Here is a 17,524-nt window from a genome sequence, read left to right on the forward strand (position 1 = left end):
TCTTGGGGGTATAGCCTAATCCCTTTTTGTTGAGAGAAAACCTTTGGCTACCCAAGCACTTTAGCAAGCGGGCCTCACCACCATAGGCCTTGCCTAGGTCGTGAGTGAGCTCATCCACCTCTCTCTTAAGAGTCTCATTCTCAACCTTTAGTGAAACATCACAAGTGACATTAACACTAGAAGTAGAGGTAGAGTTGGTGGTGGTGGATGAAGACCTACAAGAAGAGTTAGTGGCAACAACAATAGGTAGGTTGGGTGATTCTTTAATTAAGTCACATGTTGTGCCCACATCACATGATACAACAACCTTTTCCTTGTTCTCTTCTAACAACAAGGAGTGAGCTTTCTCAAGCTTGGTGTGAGCCTTGCCAAGCTTCTCATGGGCTTCCACTAGCCTCTCATGATTAGCATTGAGCTCATCAAAGGATTGCTCAAGAGCTTTTAACTTCTTGGCCAATTCTTTGCACTTCTTGTTTTTAGATTGAATAAGAGAATCGGCTTGTTCTAACATGTCCATGAGTTGTTCATTAGTGAATTCATTTTCATCATCACTATCACTATCATGTTCATGTTCACTTTCACTCTCATCATATTGTACCTTGTGGCCCTTGGCCATGAAGCATGAAGGAGTGTCGAAGAGTGATGGCTTGTTGATAGCAATGCTTGCAAGCGCCTTCTTCTTGGATGCCTTGTCATCATCGCTAGAATCATCATTCGAAGAAGCATCACTATCCCATGTCACAACATAGGATCCACCCTTCTTCTTCTTCTTGAAAACCATCTTCTTCTCTTTCTTTTCTTTCTTCTCTTTCTTGTTCTTCTTGTCATGCTCATCATGATCACTATTGTATGGACAATCCGCCACAATATGATCGGGGCTCTTGCACTTGTAGCATAGCCTCACATATTCCTTATTTTTGGAGTTGTCCCTTCTCTTTCTTGTGTGGTAGCCCTTCTTCTTCATCATCTTGCCAAACTTGTAGACGAAGAGTGCTAGTGCTTCATCATCACTATCATCATTAGAGCACTCCTCATCACTTGATTCTTCCTTCTTGGCCTTGCCCTTGTTCTTGCTCTTGGATGAAGAGCTAGCTTTGAATGCTACACTCTTCTTCTTCTTATCATCATCATCCTTCTTCATGACCTCATCATCATCATTGTCATTGTATTGATCTTCGGTCATGACATCTCCAAGTACCTCATTGGGAGATACACCCGTCAATCCACCTCTAAAGATGATTGTTCTCAATGTCTTGAACCTCTTGGGTAAGCACATCAAGAACTTGTGAATGAAATCCTCATCTTTCACTTTCTCACCAAGGCTCTTGAGATCATTGATGATAACTTGGAGCCTATAGAACATCTCCGGTATAGACTCATCATCCTTCATCTTGAAGTTGGATAGCTTGTCCTTGAGCATATACAATTTGGCACTTTTTACCATTGTAGTGCCCTCATATGTTTCTTCTAGCCTTGTCCACACTTCACTTGCTCTCTCAAGATCTTTGACTTGTTCAAATACCTTTGAATCAATGCCATCATAGATTGTGTTGAGAGCCATTGTATTGCATTGCTTGTTTGCTCTCTCATTGTCGGTGGGGTTGGCGGGGTCAAGGATCACAAAGTCATTCTCCGTGACTTCCCACACTCTATCATTGATTGATCCAAGGTACATATTCATTTTTCTCTTCCAATAGTCAAAGGAACTTGTGCCATCAAAGAATGGTGGTTTGCCCCCAACATGGTTGAACACTATTTGAGCCATAATTTAAGCACCGAGGTTGTTAAGCCTTCACAAACGGTGACCACTGCTCCGATACCACTTGAAAGGTCCTAATATGGCTAGAGGGGGGTGAATAGCTTATCTAAAAATTCTACAAAAACACTAGAGCAAGAGGTTAGTAAATAACAAAGCGAAGCTTTTTGCTCTAGCTCTAATGGGGTGTTTGCAAGCCACCTACCCAACAATTCTAGTTGCTATGATCACTATGCACACAAGAACTAAGTCTCTACTTACACTAGAGAGCTACCTAAAGTTTCTATACAAGAAGTAAGCTACTCTAGTTTGCAAGAAAGTAAGAGAGAGAGTTTGATCTTTATACCACCACGTAGAGGGGATGAACCAATCACAATATTATGAAGTCCAATCACCGGGAGAAATCCAATCAACAAACACAATGGAGACACAAGATTTTTCTCCCGAGGTTCACGTGCTTGCCGGCACGCTACGTCCCTGTTGTGTCGACCAACACTTGGTGGTTCGGTGGCTAAGAGGTGTAGCATGAACCTCGTCCTCACTAGGACACCACAAGAACCTACCCACAAGTGAGGTAGCTCAATGACACGAGCAATCCACTAGAGTTACCTTTCGGCTCTCCGCCGGGGAAGGTACAAGACCCCTCACAATCACCGAGAGATGGCCACGAACAATCACCAACTCGTGCCAAAGCTCCTCCGCTGCTCCAAGCCGTCTAGGTGGCGGCAACCACCAAGAGTAACAAGAAAACCGCAGCTAGAACAATCCCCAAGTGCCACTAGATGCAATCACTCAAGTAAATGCACTTGGAATCACTCCCAATCTCACAAAGATGTATAATCTATGAAGGAGATGAGTGGAAGGTGTTTGCTTAGGCTCACAAGGATGTCAAGTATGTTAGAATGCTAAGAGAGTGAGCCCCAAGCCGGCCAAACACGTATTTATAGCCCCTCAAACAAATAGAGCCATTGGCTCTTTCACTGGGCGAAATACGGGGTCACCGGATGCTCTTAAAGGGGCATCGGACGCTCAACACTAGCGTCCGGTGCTCCAACGTCAGCCGCGTGTCAGAGTCTAACGGTAACCTGCAGAGCACCGGACGCTGAGCAAGTTGGCACCGGACGCGTCCGGTGCACACCGGACTCATGCGCAGAGAGTTCCGCAAACCTGCGGGTCACCGGACGCTAAGCACCGGTAGCGTCCGGTGCTCACCGGACCCATGCGCAGAGAGGGTCGCAAAAACGCCCGCACACCGGACGCTGACCACCGGACGCTCCCTAATCACCGGACGCATGAATAGGAGCTCCCCAGCGTCCGGTGTTCACCGTCCGGTGCTTAACCCTAGCACCACACCACACCGGACGCTCAGCCTCAGCGTCCGGTGCCTCAAAGGCCAGCGTCCGATGAGTGTTTCTCTGCGAGGAACACTCCCGCGACTTCTCTAAAGTTCCCACCGGCGCAATAGAAAATAAGCACTTCATTTTCTCGAAAAGCGCCGAATCCCGACTCGCAAGCTCGGCGGGAGGGAGAGAGGAACCCATCCTCTCTCTACCCTTCAAACTCCAACTCCCTTCTCAAAGTGTGCCAACACCACAAAGTGTGCACCAACAAGTGCACGTGTGTTAGCATTTTCACAATCATTTTCTTTGAAGGAGTTAAGTTAGCTCACTAGGTTCTAAATGCATGCACATGAACAATGACACCTAGTGGCACTTGATAACCGCTTAGCCAAAGAATTCCCCTCTTTATAGTACGGCTATCTATCCTAAATGTGATCACACCCTCTATGGTGTCTTGATCACCAAAACCAAAACCCTAAGCAATACCTTTGCCTTGATCTCCATAGGGTTTTGTTTTTCTCTTTCTTCTTTTCCAAGTTGAGCACTTGATCACCTTGTGGTCATCACCATAATCATCTCTTGCTCCAACACTTGGCATGTACCAACCTCATTATGTCTACACACACTTAGCATAGAGGTTAGTACTAGGGTTTCATCAATTATCCAAAACCAAACTAGGGCTTTCAAGCTTCCCTTCAATGAAGGCAAGTATAACATGGGTTCTTCTTGTAAACCTACTCATTTAATTAATTACGCATTTGCATGTGTCTAATTTTGATAGCCCTAAGGACATCCTAGCTACCTGACTTTATATTAATGACACCTATGGGTAGATTGCATGTGGGTAGCTTTGCCAGTGCTCTAACAAATTGAGACTTCACTACCATTTGGACTTTACTAAATACTGATGTAAACTGGTATGATGATAAATGATGGGTAAAGGGCTATGGTGTAAATGGCTTCGGTCAGGTTGACCCAAACCCTTCGTAAGGACTTCTCTCTAAGCGACTATCCGGGACATACAGTGCAACCGTGATGGTTATATGGCTCTAACTTTAGCTCAGTAGTAGGATCTCATCTAACTGGTTAGAGGTTACTCGAAAGGGCGCAAGAGGGGCTTGCCACTTTGGGTATAGAACTGCTTATGTTCCTATGTGTATAGCCGTGATGGAAATGTGCCATAGGAAAGGGGTTCTCTATATCTGCCTGCCGAGGAAACCTCGCGGCCCTAACTGGTTAGACGAGGCCTATGGAAGGCTTCATAGTGTTCGCTGCCTGCTCACCTTGGCAGTGTTAGTAGGTCTTGCAAACTTGCGGGAAAAGTGCACACTTCTGCGCAGAGTTTGATCAAACTGGTACACTAGCCGTGCTCTCGGATATGAGCGGCCTTGGACCCTTACGGAATAGTTGGGTGTGAATGGTTTTGGTGGATGACTTATGAAATTATGACGCATTAATCGTGATGATTAATGTGGTTTAGCCGTGATGCTAATGGTATTGACTGTGATGGTTAACGGTGTTATTATCACGTAATCATGTGGGCTAATCGGGAGCTTAAGCATAACTTATGATTATTTAGGGTTAAAACATTGACCAACTAAAATGCTAACTGCAGTAGCCAGTGTCTGACCTTTCTGAGCCTCATGAAATCCCGTGTTATACTTGCGGAGTACGAGATGTATTCACGCTTGTTTATGTATTTCTGTTTAGATAAAAATTTCGAATGGGTAACACATGACAGCTACTATGATGATTTTTCGGAGGACTTCTAGGTTGGCGATCCACCAGTTGGTCGTCCCTGTGCTGGAGCTACCATGCTAGAGATAGACATATGTTTTATTTTTTGCTTGTTGCAAGACTTTGATTTTCGATGATGTAATAATCGCGTTGTAAGACACTTGTGATGATACTTCTATAATTTGTTGACTCGCATGCGCGACTATTCTTGGGGCACACACGGGGTTTATTGTACTCAAATTTATCCTTAAATTTGGGTGTGACACTTACCAAATAAGAAATTAAGTAGATATATATTTCATCTCGTAACAATTTGATCGAAACAAATGAACGGTTCATAGTCATTTGAAGGTACCATAGCAAGACCAATTTGCCAATGACAGAAGTAAGAGCTGCACAAAATGGTGGAAAAAGAGCGCGGTGAGATGTGCCAGTGAAGCAAATAATAGTTATTCTCGTATTGGAATGGAAGGTGGCAGGAAATAATATGGTGTCGCTGCAAAAATTTCTTGTGCTATTAGGAAGTGAGGAGAAGATTATGAGTCCCCAAGGCAATAGGATATGATGCTGCTTGAATACGGTAGAGCAAAGTAGTCGTATACTGTTTCTCATTCCCTGTCAGGGTCGGTAATGGCTTACCAGAACACCCTTGTTACTCATTCCCTGTTAGTTGGTTTAGTTATTAGCTTCGCAGAATCGGTCTACAAAAACATGATACACACAAATTGTTGTGATTGTTGCCTATATATAGGCATCAAAGAATAAGAGTGCCCTGACTGTTCTAGTGTGTTTCGCATATGCTTGAGCTCGCACATGCATGTAAGTTGCCGCAACTAATCATTACTCGGCATTGCTATCTTGGACGTTTGACAGTTGTGAAGAACTGACGAGTACTCGAACAACTTAAGTGCCATTTTTGCTCCATGGTTTTGAAACCTCCATCTGTCATATACTTGCATGGCTCATTAGTGTCTTACAGTTTTCTTTTCTTTTCTTTTGTGAAACAAAAGTACTTACAGTTTTCTTCAAGATCAGTTGTATCTATGACTGACACCGGGACTTGGAACCAAAGAAATAGAATCTGGTTTTGCCATTGCTGCAGTGGAATCTGGTACCATGCATGCATTTTGCTCTCAAATCACTGCAAGTGTTTTGCCAGGAGAAATATATTTCAGAGGGCACTGCTATGGTACACATCTTACCTCCTAGAAGAACACAGAAGGCTAACACATCTTGGCCCTTGATATTATAAAAAGAAAAATAATTATGAACTTAAGAAAAACTGATTCACTGGTTGCTAGCGGTTGATATATCAATCAGAGCATGCGTGCACTCCTAAAATCACAGCGAGACCATCCATTTCCAAACAAGCTGCATGCATGTTGGTGTAGGACGTTTTAGAGACATATATAGCCACATGGACTGCTAATACATTAAGAACATGGGCTGATAATACATTAAGAACATGTTACGCTATGTAAGCCATGTCAAAATTTCACTACAACATGCTATGGGTTCCTATACGCGACACACAGGACCTCATGTGTCAAGGCAATACAAAGAGGCTCGGAATTTGTCGCATCATTTCAACCTTTGTGCATGGTCATCAGTTCATAACTGTTGTCTGGTCTTGATCATTCTAAAGGAAAAGGTCACACTTGGGAGGTACTTACTACTTAATTATATACTCCATTTTATACATATAATCATACATATATGCCGAGACGAGTTTACCATATGGACACAAGCTGACGATGTACATTGTGAACACTTAGTTAAAAGAGGCAAGAGCAACATCACCGTAGGTACAAGCATGGTCATGTTTCCACTTGACCGTGCTACTCGAATGCATTATATGGGTCTCTAAAAGTAATACTTATTTCAATATTTATTCTATTACCTCTTAAGAGGTATAATAAAGAGTTAAATACACTGACGGCCCTTTAACTTATGCGCCTGTGCCACTTAGGTCCATAAACTTACAAACTCAAAATCTGTCTCCCTAAACTTGTTTAGTCGTGCACCGAAGTTCCATATCTCTTCATATAGTTGCTGACTAAGATAAAATTTTATAAAAAACACCCTAGCATAGTTATTTTCTCAGTTGTGCAGTCCGCGATCGCCCACCTGCACCTAAAACCCCTTCGGCAGGGCCGAGATATGAACCGGGTACGCATTCGCCTCCATCGTCCATCTCACTATTGTGGATGGGCTTCAGCATATGATGCCTCGCCGTAGACAGCCTGAACTCCCTGATTTTGTGGCCCATGGTGGAGCCTTGCTGTTGGACGATGCCCGAGACCTCTCGATGGCGCACGGCGTCATCAGGGAAGAGCACCTCCAGCCACGGCTGCACATCAACGAGGAATCTGCACCACCAATAGGCCATCCTCTCCATGTCGTTCTTCCAGACCTCGCTCCCTTGACTACCACGACATCTCCATCTTTCACCGACAACCATGACTATGTCATCCACATGGCCATGACCTCATCGAGCACCACCCTTGTCGCGCCTAGAGACACGGTGGGCTGGTATGTATAACACTCCAAATTTTTGAATTTCAAATTCAGTTTAAAATTTGATTTAATTTTGGCTCAGTTTGAATTTTTGGGAATTATTAAATAATTTACAAAATTAAATAAAAATTAAATATAAGGTAGAAACATGTTTGAGTTTGCATTCATGCTGCAGCATAATTTTTGATTGATTTTATTTGTTTGCGCTTGTTTTGTTTTGTTTTGGAGAAAGAGTTAAATAGAAAAAATCTGTTAAAAAAAAAAGAAAAAAAAAAGGCAGTGCCTCTCCCCCCGGCCCAAGCCGCTGCCGCGGCCCAACCGCGCCCCGCTCCTCTCCCCTTGCGGCCAGCCCCTGCCGCTGACTTGTGGGCCCCGCGGGTGGGACCCACCCGCCGTCTTCCTCCTCCGGCCGGAACGGACTCGGCCGCAACCGACTCCGACTTCCGTGCCGCGCGCGGATCGAGGACCCCGGCCCGTCCCCACCTATTTAAAGGCCGCCGCAACCGTCCGCGCCCCCCCAAAAACCCTAGCGCAAACCCCGAGCCGCAAGTTCGCAGCGCCGCCGCCGTTTTCGTTGAAGTCCGCGCCGCCGCCGTCGAGCTTCTCTTTGCCGTCGACGTTTCGCGAAGGTGAGAGTCCCATCGCGTTCGCCTCGTCGTGCCGACCCCGCCGGTGCCCTTGGCTCGCCTCCCCGCGCCCCGAACCGCCGCCGCGGCGAGCTCCGGGCGGCGCCAATGGCGCCACCGCCGCCCGTCGGCCGCCCCTGCGCGCGCACCCGCTCCGCACCGGCGCGCGGTCCACGGTGGACCGCGGCCCAGCGCCTCGTGCGGCCGGTCCACGTGGACTCGGTCCACGCAGCAGCCAGCGCCTCCCCCGGTCCACCATGGACCGGTGGACCGCCGCCCCCTCCCCCGGTCCACAGCCCGCGCCATGGACCGGCCAACCGCGCGCCGCCACGTGGCCAGGCCGGCCACGGTCCCGCGCGCCCCCTGGCCTTTTTGCGAAAAGGCCCTCGCGTTTCTTCAAATTTAACCCGCGATCCAACTCAGTTATAGTTTCATTTAAAATATGCCCCTGCTTTTACAGTTTAGCCCCTGCACCCGTTGGTATTTATGTATTTAATCCAAAATGAGTTTTAATTCAGTTTTAATTAGTTTTAATTACGAAAAATAGTTCAGTTTATCTACAGAAATGCCATTCAACTTGTTTTAGCCATAACTTTTGCATCGTAACTCCGATTTAGGTGATTCTGGTCGCTATAGTTTCGTTTCATCGAGTAGAATACAGTAGTGCAGTTGCTTTATGCTTTCGCATGCTTTGGTGTACTGTTTCTGATTAAGTTTGTTTGCTTGCATGTATTGTTCCTATGATTGATGATTGTCGCGTATAGCCAACGAGACGTTCGTGAAGGAAGAGGTTCAGGATCCCGCTGAGTTCGAGCAACCCGACTTCGATCAAGGCAAGTGCAGACACCGTTTGATCATTTTGAACCTACTCATTAATGTCATTTACTTTATATGCATGTGTCCAGTGAATGCAAACCCTAAGGACATGACTAGCTTTACTTACTATTCCTTGTTCACCTGGGGTTATGTATTTGGGTAGACTAGGCTATACTAGGTTTGCTTAGCTGCTCTACTCATCTTATACACATGCCTAAACAAGTATTAGTCTCTACTCAACTTGATGCTTAAATTGTGCTGAATCTTTGGTCACTGCGGTGATGGCGATGTTGGATGCTTATGAGCATCGTGATGATGGTGGTGACAGGGGGAGCGGGTACCGTTGGCGGTCCGGTTTGCCGGGCGTACCCGTCTCTGCTCTCCGTAAGGACTTAGTCAGGGAGCGGCCCCCTGGGACTTACAGTGCAGCTCCAAGCTAAATGGCTCTGGCTTGACTAATTAGCAGGACCTCCACTAGTAGGGTGTTACTTTCCGGGTAGGCGTGAGGAAGTAACTTGGGTAATGAATATTAAGTTGTCGGTTGATCGGTACGCCATGGCTATGGGTATCGACTGTCGAGCGCCCCGGCGAAAACTTGCGAGTGGCATCCTATTAGTTGGACCCTGTGAAAGGTCTTGTAGTGAGACCCTGCCTGCTCACCTTGGCAGTGTTTTGGGGAGTCGCGACCCCGGGCAAATGGGAATCACGACTTGGAGTGAACGTGCACACCTCTGCAGAGTGTAAAACTGATATATCAGCCGTGCTCACGGTCACGAGTGGCCCAGACCCTCACTTGATGAGCAAATTGGATTCACTGGTTACTTGGAGATGGACCTTGGCGAGGTTGCTACCTCGTGTTTTGGCGGAATGGCTATTCCGTGATGGCAGGATTGCTATCCTGTGGTAATAATTGGGGTTAATCCCTGGACTTCTATAATTTTTAGGATAGTACTTAAAAGATGCTAATTACTACTTACACTAATTAAGGGTTGGGTTTATGCTACTCATAATTAGTAATAGGTTGTTCTAATAATAGTCATAACTAAAAGTGTTCAACTAAAATGCTACCGCAGTCAAACCAAGTCAACTTTACCTTGTTTTAAGCCTTGCATGTCATTACTTTCCGTCTGTGCTTGCTGAGTTCGACATGAGCTCACCCTTGCTATAATCATTAAAGGTTGCTCGGACGATCAGGAGTACAATTGCGATTTCCCTGAGGACTACCCTGAGTCTCCTGGTTGTTAGGCTCGTGTGGTTCTGCCGTCGACCTTCCTGTGGCAAGGTGGTCCTGCTACGTCGACGTTTAGTTACCCCTTTATTTATGGAACAGTTTAGTTTATGCTTCCCATTCGCACTTTGATAAACTTTTGGCTTGTAATAATGGTACTTTTACTCTCATTTATGTAATTCGTTTGAACACTGTGTTTTGTACCATTGATGATGTCGGTCCATGTGTGTGAATTTGAGATCCTGGCGCACATGTGATTTGGCACCCGAATGCTCTTTTACATCCGGGTGTGACAGAAGTGGTACCAAAGCCGTGTTGACCGTAGGATCACGCAGCCTAGTTAGAAACAGCCGTTTAGATTGTCCCTTTTGGGTGGAATACACCATTGGATCTATTAACTACCTTACTAACCTGTCTCATTAGACTTTATCTATTAGCCTTATCTACTTACTTTTACTAACAGTTCAGTTTATTCACTTACTTCATGCATTTATTACCTTGTTATCATTTATTGCTTTCTATTTCTCATATTGCATTTATATTTTTGTTTCAACTTTTACTACTTGTTATTTGAACCTTTCTTTTATACCTTGTCTTTTATTATCATTCTACTCATATTACCTTCTTGTTCCTTGTTTTTCATTTATTACTTGAGTTATGTTTTACTTCTGCCTTGACAATAAATTTCTTTACCTTGTTTTCATTTTATACCTTCATTACTTGCTTTTATATCTTACCATAAATACCACCAAAGTTCATATTGTCCATCCATTGTATAATCTTGGTTCATCTTCATTACACATACACTTTTACCTTCATTTATGTTATTCATTTACCTATCATTGTCATGATCTATTAACCGTTTCCTGCATGTCTATGATCTTATGCATAAGTAGATGACTCGCCACCTGACCTGCCGCAAGAGCGTTATTCGTTTCCGCCCCGTTCAAGCTATGGAGTTCTCGTTGACTGGTCGCGTGGATAACATCGTGTTCCAGCCTAACCAGCATCTTGATGACGGTGCTAACCTCCAAGACACGGAACCCTATGAAGGACAGCAACCACCTCAAGCTCTGGTGGTGCATGGAAGGGCGCCTTGCTGGGCACCTGGAGGAGATGATCCCTTCGGTGATGATGACTTGGATGATGATGATGAGGATGATGATGATGAGGATGCACCTGGAGGACCTGGAGGACCCGGAGGACCCGGTGGACCTGGAGGACCTGGAGGTCAAGATGGACTTTTTGCTGCTGATGATGGGTGGATTGTGACAGTCTGCACAAGGGATGGTGGAGAGTGTTTCTTCCACAGCGAGCTGAAGCGTCTCCTTGACCAGCAGCTGGGACATGGCATGTTCTCAGTGGAGTACCGCAGTGAGCACTGGAGTCACCCAGACTACCGGGCGTATTGGAAGGTCTGGGCACACGTCGGCAAGCCTAACCCGACGTTGAGGGCACTGAGGATCATGTCCATACATGAAGCTATGGCTGAGAGGTCTACCCAGATGGCGGGCATTAATGATGCTGCTCGCCAGGCTTTCTACGCATACCGTGATCACTTCTTCGAGGAGATCAGCCAGGATGAGCGTCGCTACTACCCTCGCCGTCGCCGTGGAGAGTTGGCAATGACTATTGCTTCCACCACTGATGAGCAAGACCCCCGCGTGCACAGGACTGTCAAGCTGGTGGCGGTCACTAACACCGAGCTCAACAGTTCACTAGTGGAGCTAAAGCAAGTCAGGAAGGAGCTGGACGACGCCAGAAAGAGGATAGCGCAGCTGGAGGCTCAGATCACTGGAGTGCCACCGCCTTCACCTCAGTGGCCTGCTTTCTCTCCGCCTCGTGAAGATCCAGCCTATGGAGATGCCAGCGCTCGTACTACTATAGAATAGGAGCTATTCCCAGCTTAGTAATAAATAGTGCCACGCTTAGAACGTTAGCACGATCTTAGTTATGCGAGTTTAGTGTTTAGTCGTTTGCTTAGTGTGCTTTGCTTGGTCTGTGTGAGAACTTGATTTATTATTGTGTTAATGGTGTGATTTGGTTCTTTGTAATGAGTGCGATGAGTTGTGGGTCATGTCCACGACGCATCAAGAACAAGATTAAGTATTAAGTTTATATGAGATAGTTAGTTTGGGTTATCATCGGTCTCCTTTATTTGTGCTTTATCATATTTCATAATCGCTTTATCTTATCAGTCTTACTTTATCATGATGAGTTCAGTATCTATATATTACATCTGTTCTGAGTACTGTGTTTATCAACTGAGAAAGGAAAGTGACTATCAGCTGGTTCATACTGTGAGGAAAGATTATTACATTGCAGTTTACATTACAGCTCAGGTTTACACATATGAACTACATCTGATTTTATTATATTATTTCTATACATCAGATGCCTGTCCACACCAGGAGCAACACCAATGGTGGAAACAACGGGCAGTCCAACAACAACAACAATGATCACAGCGGGACTAATGCCAACCCTCCTCCTCCTGGGAATCAGCCCATGACCATAGAGCAGTTGATGACTATGCAGACTCAACTGATGCAAGGGATGGCTCATATTATGAACCACATGCAGCAGAACCAAAACCAGAATCAGAACCAACATCAAGGAGGTAACAACGCGTTTGCCCCACCTAGGGACAAGCGTGGAGAGTTCATGAAGGGACGTCCACCGTTCTTCTCTCACTCAGCTGATCCTATGCAAGCTGAGGATTGGCTTAAAGCTGTGGAGAAGCAGCTGGTCATTGCTCAGTGCAATGATAGGGAGAAGGTTCTGTATGGCTCTGGGCAGCTTCAGGGAGCCGCACAGGACTGGTGGGATTCGTACTGCTTTGCACATCAGGACTCGGATACTATCACTTGGGATGAGTTCAAGGTCGCCTTCAAGACTCATCATGTGCCTGCTGGATTGGTGAAGCTGAAGAAGAAGGAGTTCCTGTCTCTGAAGCAGGGCTCCATGACAGTTTGTGAGTACCGTGACAAGTTCACTCAGTTGTCGCGGTATTGCCCCAATGAAGTGGAGAATGATGAAGACAAGCAAGACCACTTCCTGGAAGGTTTGAATGATGGTCTGTCCTACATGATGTCAAATGTCAAGTATGCCAGTTTCCAGGAGATGGTGGACAGGGCATTAGTGCTTGAGAGCAAGCGCCGCAAGATGGAAGACAAGAAGAGGAAGTATAATTCCTCTCAGCAGCAGGCTGGTGCCAGTCGTCCCCGTTACAACAACCAGCAGGGCCCTCAGTCTCGCCCTGCATATCAGTCAGGCAACCAAGGACAACAACAGAATGTCAGGTACAGCAACCAGAGTCAGCAGACGAGCCAGCGCTACAACAACAACCAAGTGCAGCGCCCCGCTAGTCAGGCGCCTCGTCAGAATGCCCCAGCACCATCAGGCTCTCGCCAGAACTCCAACACTGTCCCAATGAAGCCCAATGTCAACCCCGCCCCCACTGGAAATACCTGCTTCAAGTGTGGTCAGCCTGGACACTACGCGAATGCTTGCCCCCAGAAGCAGAAGAACAACAATGGGAGGGTGAACCATGTGAAGCTGGAAACTGCTGAGGAGGCTCCAGATGTGGTAGTTGGTATGTTTCTTGTCAACTCTTGCCCAGCTACTGTTTTGTTTGATACTGGAGCATCACATACTTTTATAAGTGCACAGTTTGTTGAGAAACATAGTATAGCCACCTGTACCATGCAAAACACCATGCTAGTTAAATCACCTGGGGGAAAGATGCATACTAATACTTTGTGTCCGGGAATGAGCATTAAAATAAGGGGGGTAGATTTTTCTGTCAATCCTATTGTGTTGGGTTCAGAAGGTTTAGATATGATATTGGGAATGAGATGGTTGTCCAAGTTTAAGGGTACTATTCAGTGTGCTGAGAAGACAGTGGCTCTAACAGCACCTAGTGGGAACAGAATTGAGGTCAGAGTTTCTAGGTCACCTAGCAGTGAAGGAACAGTTTACCATGTGAGCAGTGGGTTAGTAGAAGACATTCGAGTTGTGAAAGAGTTCCCTGATGTGTTCCCAGAGGATTTGCCAGGTATGCCACCTGAACGTGAGATTGAATTTGTTATTGATTTATTACCTGGTACTGCACCCATATCTAAGAGACCTTATAGAATGGCTGTTAATGAGTTAGAAGAACTTAAGAAACAACTAGGGGAGTTACAGTCTAAGGGGTATATCCGTCCTAGTTCCTCACCTTGGGGAGCTCCAGTTATTTTTGTAGAGAAGAAGGATGGGACACAGAGGATGTGTGTAGACTATAGATCTTTGAATGAGGTCACAATTAAGAATAAATACCCTTTGCCTAGAATAGAGGACTTGTTTGACCAGTTGAAAGGAGCTTGTGTGTTTTCCAAAATAGATCTGAGGTCAGGTTATCACCAGTTGAGGATTAAACCTAGTGATATTCCAAAGACTGCTTTCTCCACCAGATATGGACTTTATGAATATACAGTTATGTCTTTTGGATTGACTAATGCTCCAGCTTACTTTATGTATCTGATGAATAAAGTTTTTATGGAGTATTTGGATAAGTTTGTGGTAGTCTTTATTGATGATATCTTGATCTACTCCAAGACTGAGGAAGAACATGAGGAACATCTGAGACTTGTGTTGCAGAAATTGAGGGAACATCAGCTCTATGCCAAGTTGAGTAAGTGTGACTTCTGGTTGAAGGAAGTGTCTTTTCTTGGTCATGTCATTTCAAATGGTGGAGTTGCTGTGAGTCCGAAGAATGTGGCAGATGTTCTTAAGTGGAGTCCACCTCAGACTGTTGGAGAGATCAGAAGTTTTCTTGGAATGGCTGGTTACTATCGGACGTTCATTGAAGGGTTTTCCAGTATTGCCAAGCCCATGACCGCTTTGTTAGAGAAGGGTAAGTCATTCAAGTGGAATGAACAGTGTCAGGCTAGTTTTGAGGAGTTGAAGAAGAGGTTGACTACTGCACCAATTCTGACTTTGCCTGATGTGACTAAAAGTTTTTCTATCTATTGTGATGCTTCCAAGCAAGGTTTGGGATGTGTGCTGATGCAAGAGGGAAAGGTGATTGCCTATGCATCTAGACAGTTGAAGAAACATGAGGTGAATTATCCAACTCATGATCTTGAGTTAGCAGCTGTGGTCCATTCCCTGAAGATCTGGAGACACTATATTCTGGGTCATAAGTGTGATATCTACACGGATCACAAGAGTCTGAAATACATCTTCACTCAGAATGACTTGAACCTGAGACAGAGAAGATGGTTAGAGTTGATCAAGGACTATGAACTGGAGATTCATTACCACCCTGGCAAAGCTAATGTAGTTGCTGACGCTCTGAGTAGAAAGAGTCAAGTGAATATGTTGGAAGCCACGGAGTTACCGATGGAACTACTGGCAGAATTTGAGTATCTCAATTTGGGGTTTGTTGCTAATACCCAAGGTACTTCCATGGACATAGAACCCACTCTTGAGCAAGAGATCAGAAAAGGTCAGAAAGAGGATGAAGAGATCAAAAAGATACTTAAGCTGATAGAGGAAGGTAGAGCACCTGGATTCAAAGTTGATCAAGAAGGAATTGTTTGGCACAAGGACCGATTGTGTGTGCCTGATATTCAGAGAATCAAGGATGTGATACTGAAGGAGTGCCATGAATCTGCTTACTCTATTCATCCAGGAGGTACTAAGATGTACCAGGACTTGAAACAAAACTTTTGGTGGCCTGGTATGAAGAAAGATATTGGTGAATATGTGGCATTGTGTGACACCTGTCAGAGAGTGAAAGTGGAACATCAGAGGCCAGCAGGGTTGTTGCAACCGTTGAAGATACCTGAGTGGAATTGGGATGAGATCAGCATGGACTTCATAGTGGGATTGCCGAGAACTCAACGAGGTTATGACTCAATATGGGTTGTAGTAGATCGATTGACCAAGGTAGCTCATTTCATACCGGTCAGAACTAACTACTGTGGAGATCAGTTAGCAGAAAAGTATATGGAACGGATTGTGTGTCTGCATGGAGTTCCTAAGAGGATTGTGTCTGATAGAGGTACACAGTTTACATCAAAGTTTTGGGAGAAGTTACATGATGCTTTGGGAACCGAGCTCAGATTCAGTACTGCTTATCACCCTCAGTCCGATGGTCAAACAGAGAGAGTCAACCAGATAGTAGAGGATATGCTCAGGTCTTGTGCTTTGTAGTATGGAGACAGCTGGGATACTAGTTTGCCCTACGCCGAGTTCTCCTATAACAATAGTTATCAGACTAGTCTTAAGATGACTCCTTTTGAAGCCTTGTATGGAAGGAAGTGTGGGACTCCATTGTTCTGGAACCAGACTGGTGAAAGGCAAGTGTTCGGCCCTGATTCATTAAGAATAGCCGAGGAAAGAGTTCAGTTCATCCGACAGACTCTGAAAGCAGCTCAGTCTAGACAGAAGAGTTATGCTGATGTCAGACGAAGGGAACTTGTGTTTCAGGCAGGTGATTATGTATACCTGAAAGTGTCTCCGATGAGAGGTCTAAAGAGATTCAATGTCAAGGGAAAGCTAGCTCCAAGATATGTTGGTCCTTTCAAGATCTTGGAAAGAAAAGGAGAAGTGGCTTATCAGCTTGAGTTGCCTGTTAGCTTATCCAATGTGCACAATGTTTTCCATGTCTCCCAATTCAAGAAATGCTTGAGAGTGCCTGAAGAACAGTTGCCGTTAGAGGAACTGGATTTACAGGATGATCTAACTTATGAAGAGAGTCCTATCAAAGTTCTGGACACAGCAGAGAGAATTACCAGGAGTAAAACTATCAGGATGTGTAAAGTACAATGGAAACTCCATTCTGAGGAAGAGGCAACCTGGGAAAGAGAAGATGATCTGAAATCTAAATACCCTCAGTTATTCCCTGATTTATCCTAATCTCGAGGACGAGATTCTTTTAAGGGGGTAGGTTTATAACACTCCAAATTTTTGAATTTCAAATTCAGTTTAAAATTTGATTTAATTTTGGCTCAGTTTGAATTTTTGGGAATTATTAAATAATTTATAAAATTAAATAAAAATTAAATATAAGGTAGAAACATGTTTGAGTTTGCATTCATGCTGCAGCATAATTTTTGCTTGATTTTATTTGTTTGTGCTTGTTTTGTTTTGTTTTGGAGAAAGAGTTAAATAGAAGAAATCTGTTAAAAAAAAGAAAAAAAAAAGGCAGTGCCTCTCCCCCCGGCCCAAGCCGCTGCCGCGGCCCAACCGCGCCCCCCAGCACGCGCCCCGCTCCTCTCCCCTTGCGGCCAGCCCCTGCCGCTGACTTGTGGGCCCCGCGGGTGGGACCCACCCGCCGTCTTCCTCCTCCGGCCGGAACGGACTCGGCCGCAACCGACTCCGACTTCCGTGCCGCGCGCGGATCGAGGACCCCGGCCCGTCCCCACCTATTTAAAGGCCGCCGCAACCGTCCGCGCCCCCCCAAAAACCCTAGCGCAAACCCCGAGCCGCAAGTTCGCAGCGCCGCCGCCGTTTC

Source organism: Sorghum bicolor, chromosome 2 (genome assembly GCF_000003195.3).
Source record: "Sorghum bicolor cultivar BTx623 chromosome 2, Sorghum_bicolor_NCBIv3, whole genome shotgun sequence".
In the NCBI taxonomy this organism is placed as follows: Eukaryota; Viridiplantae; Streptophyta; class Magnoliopsida; order Poales; family Poaceae; genus Sorghum; species Sorghum bicolor.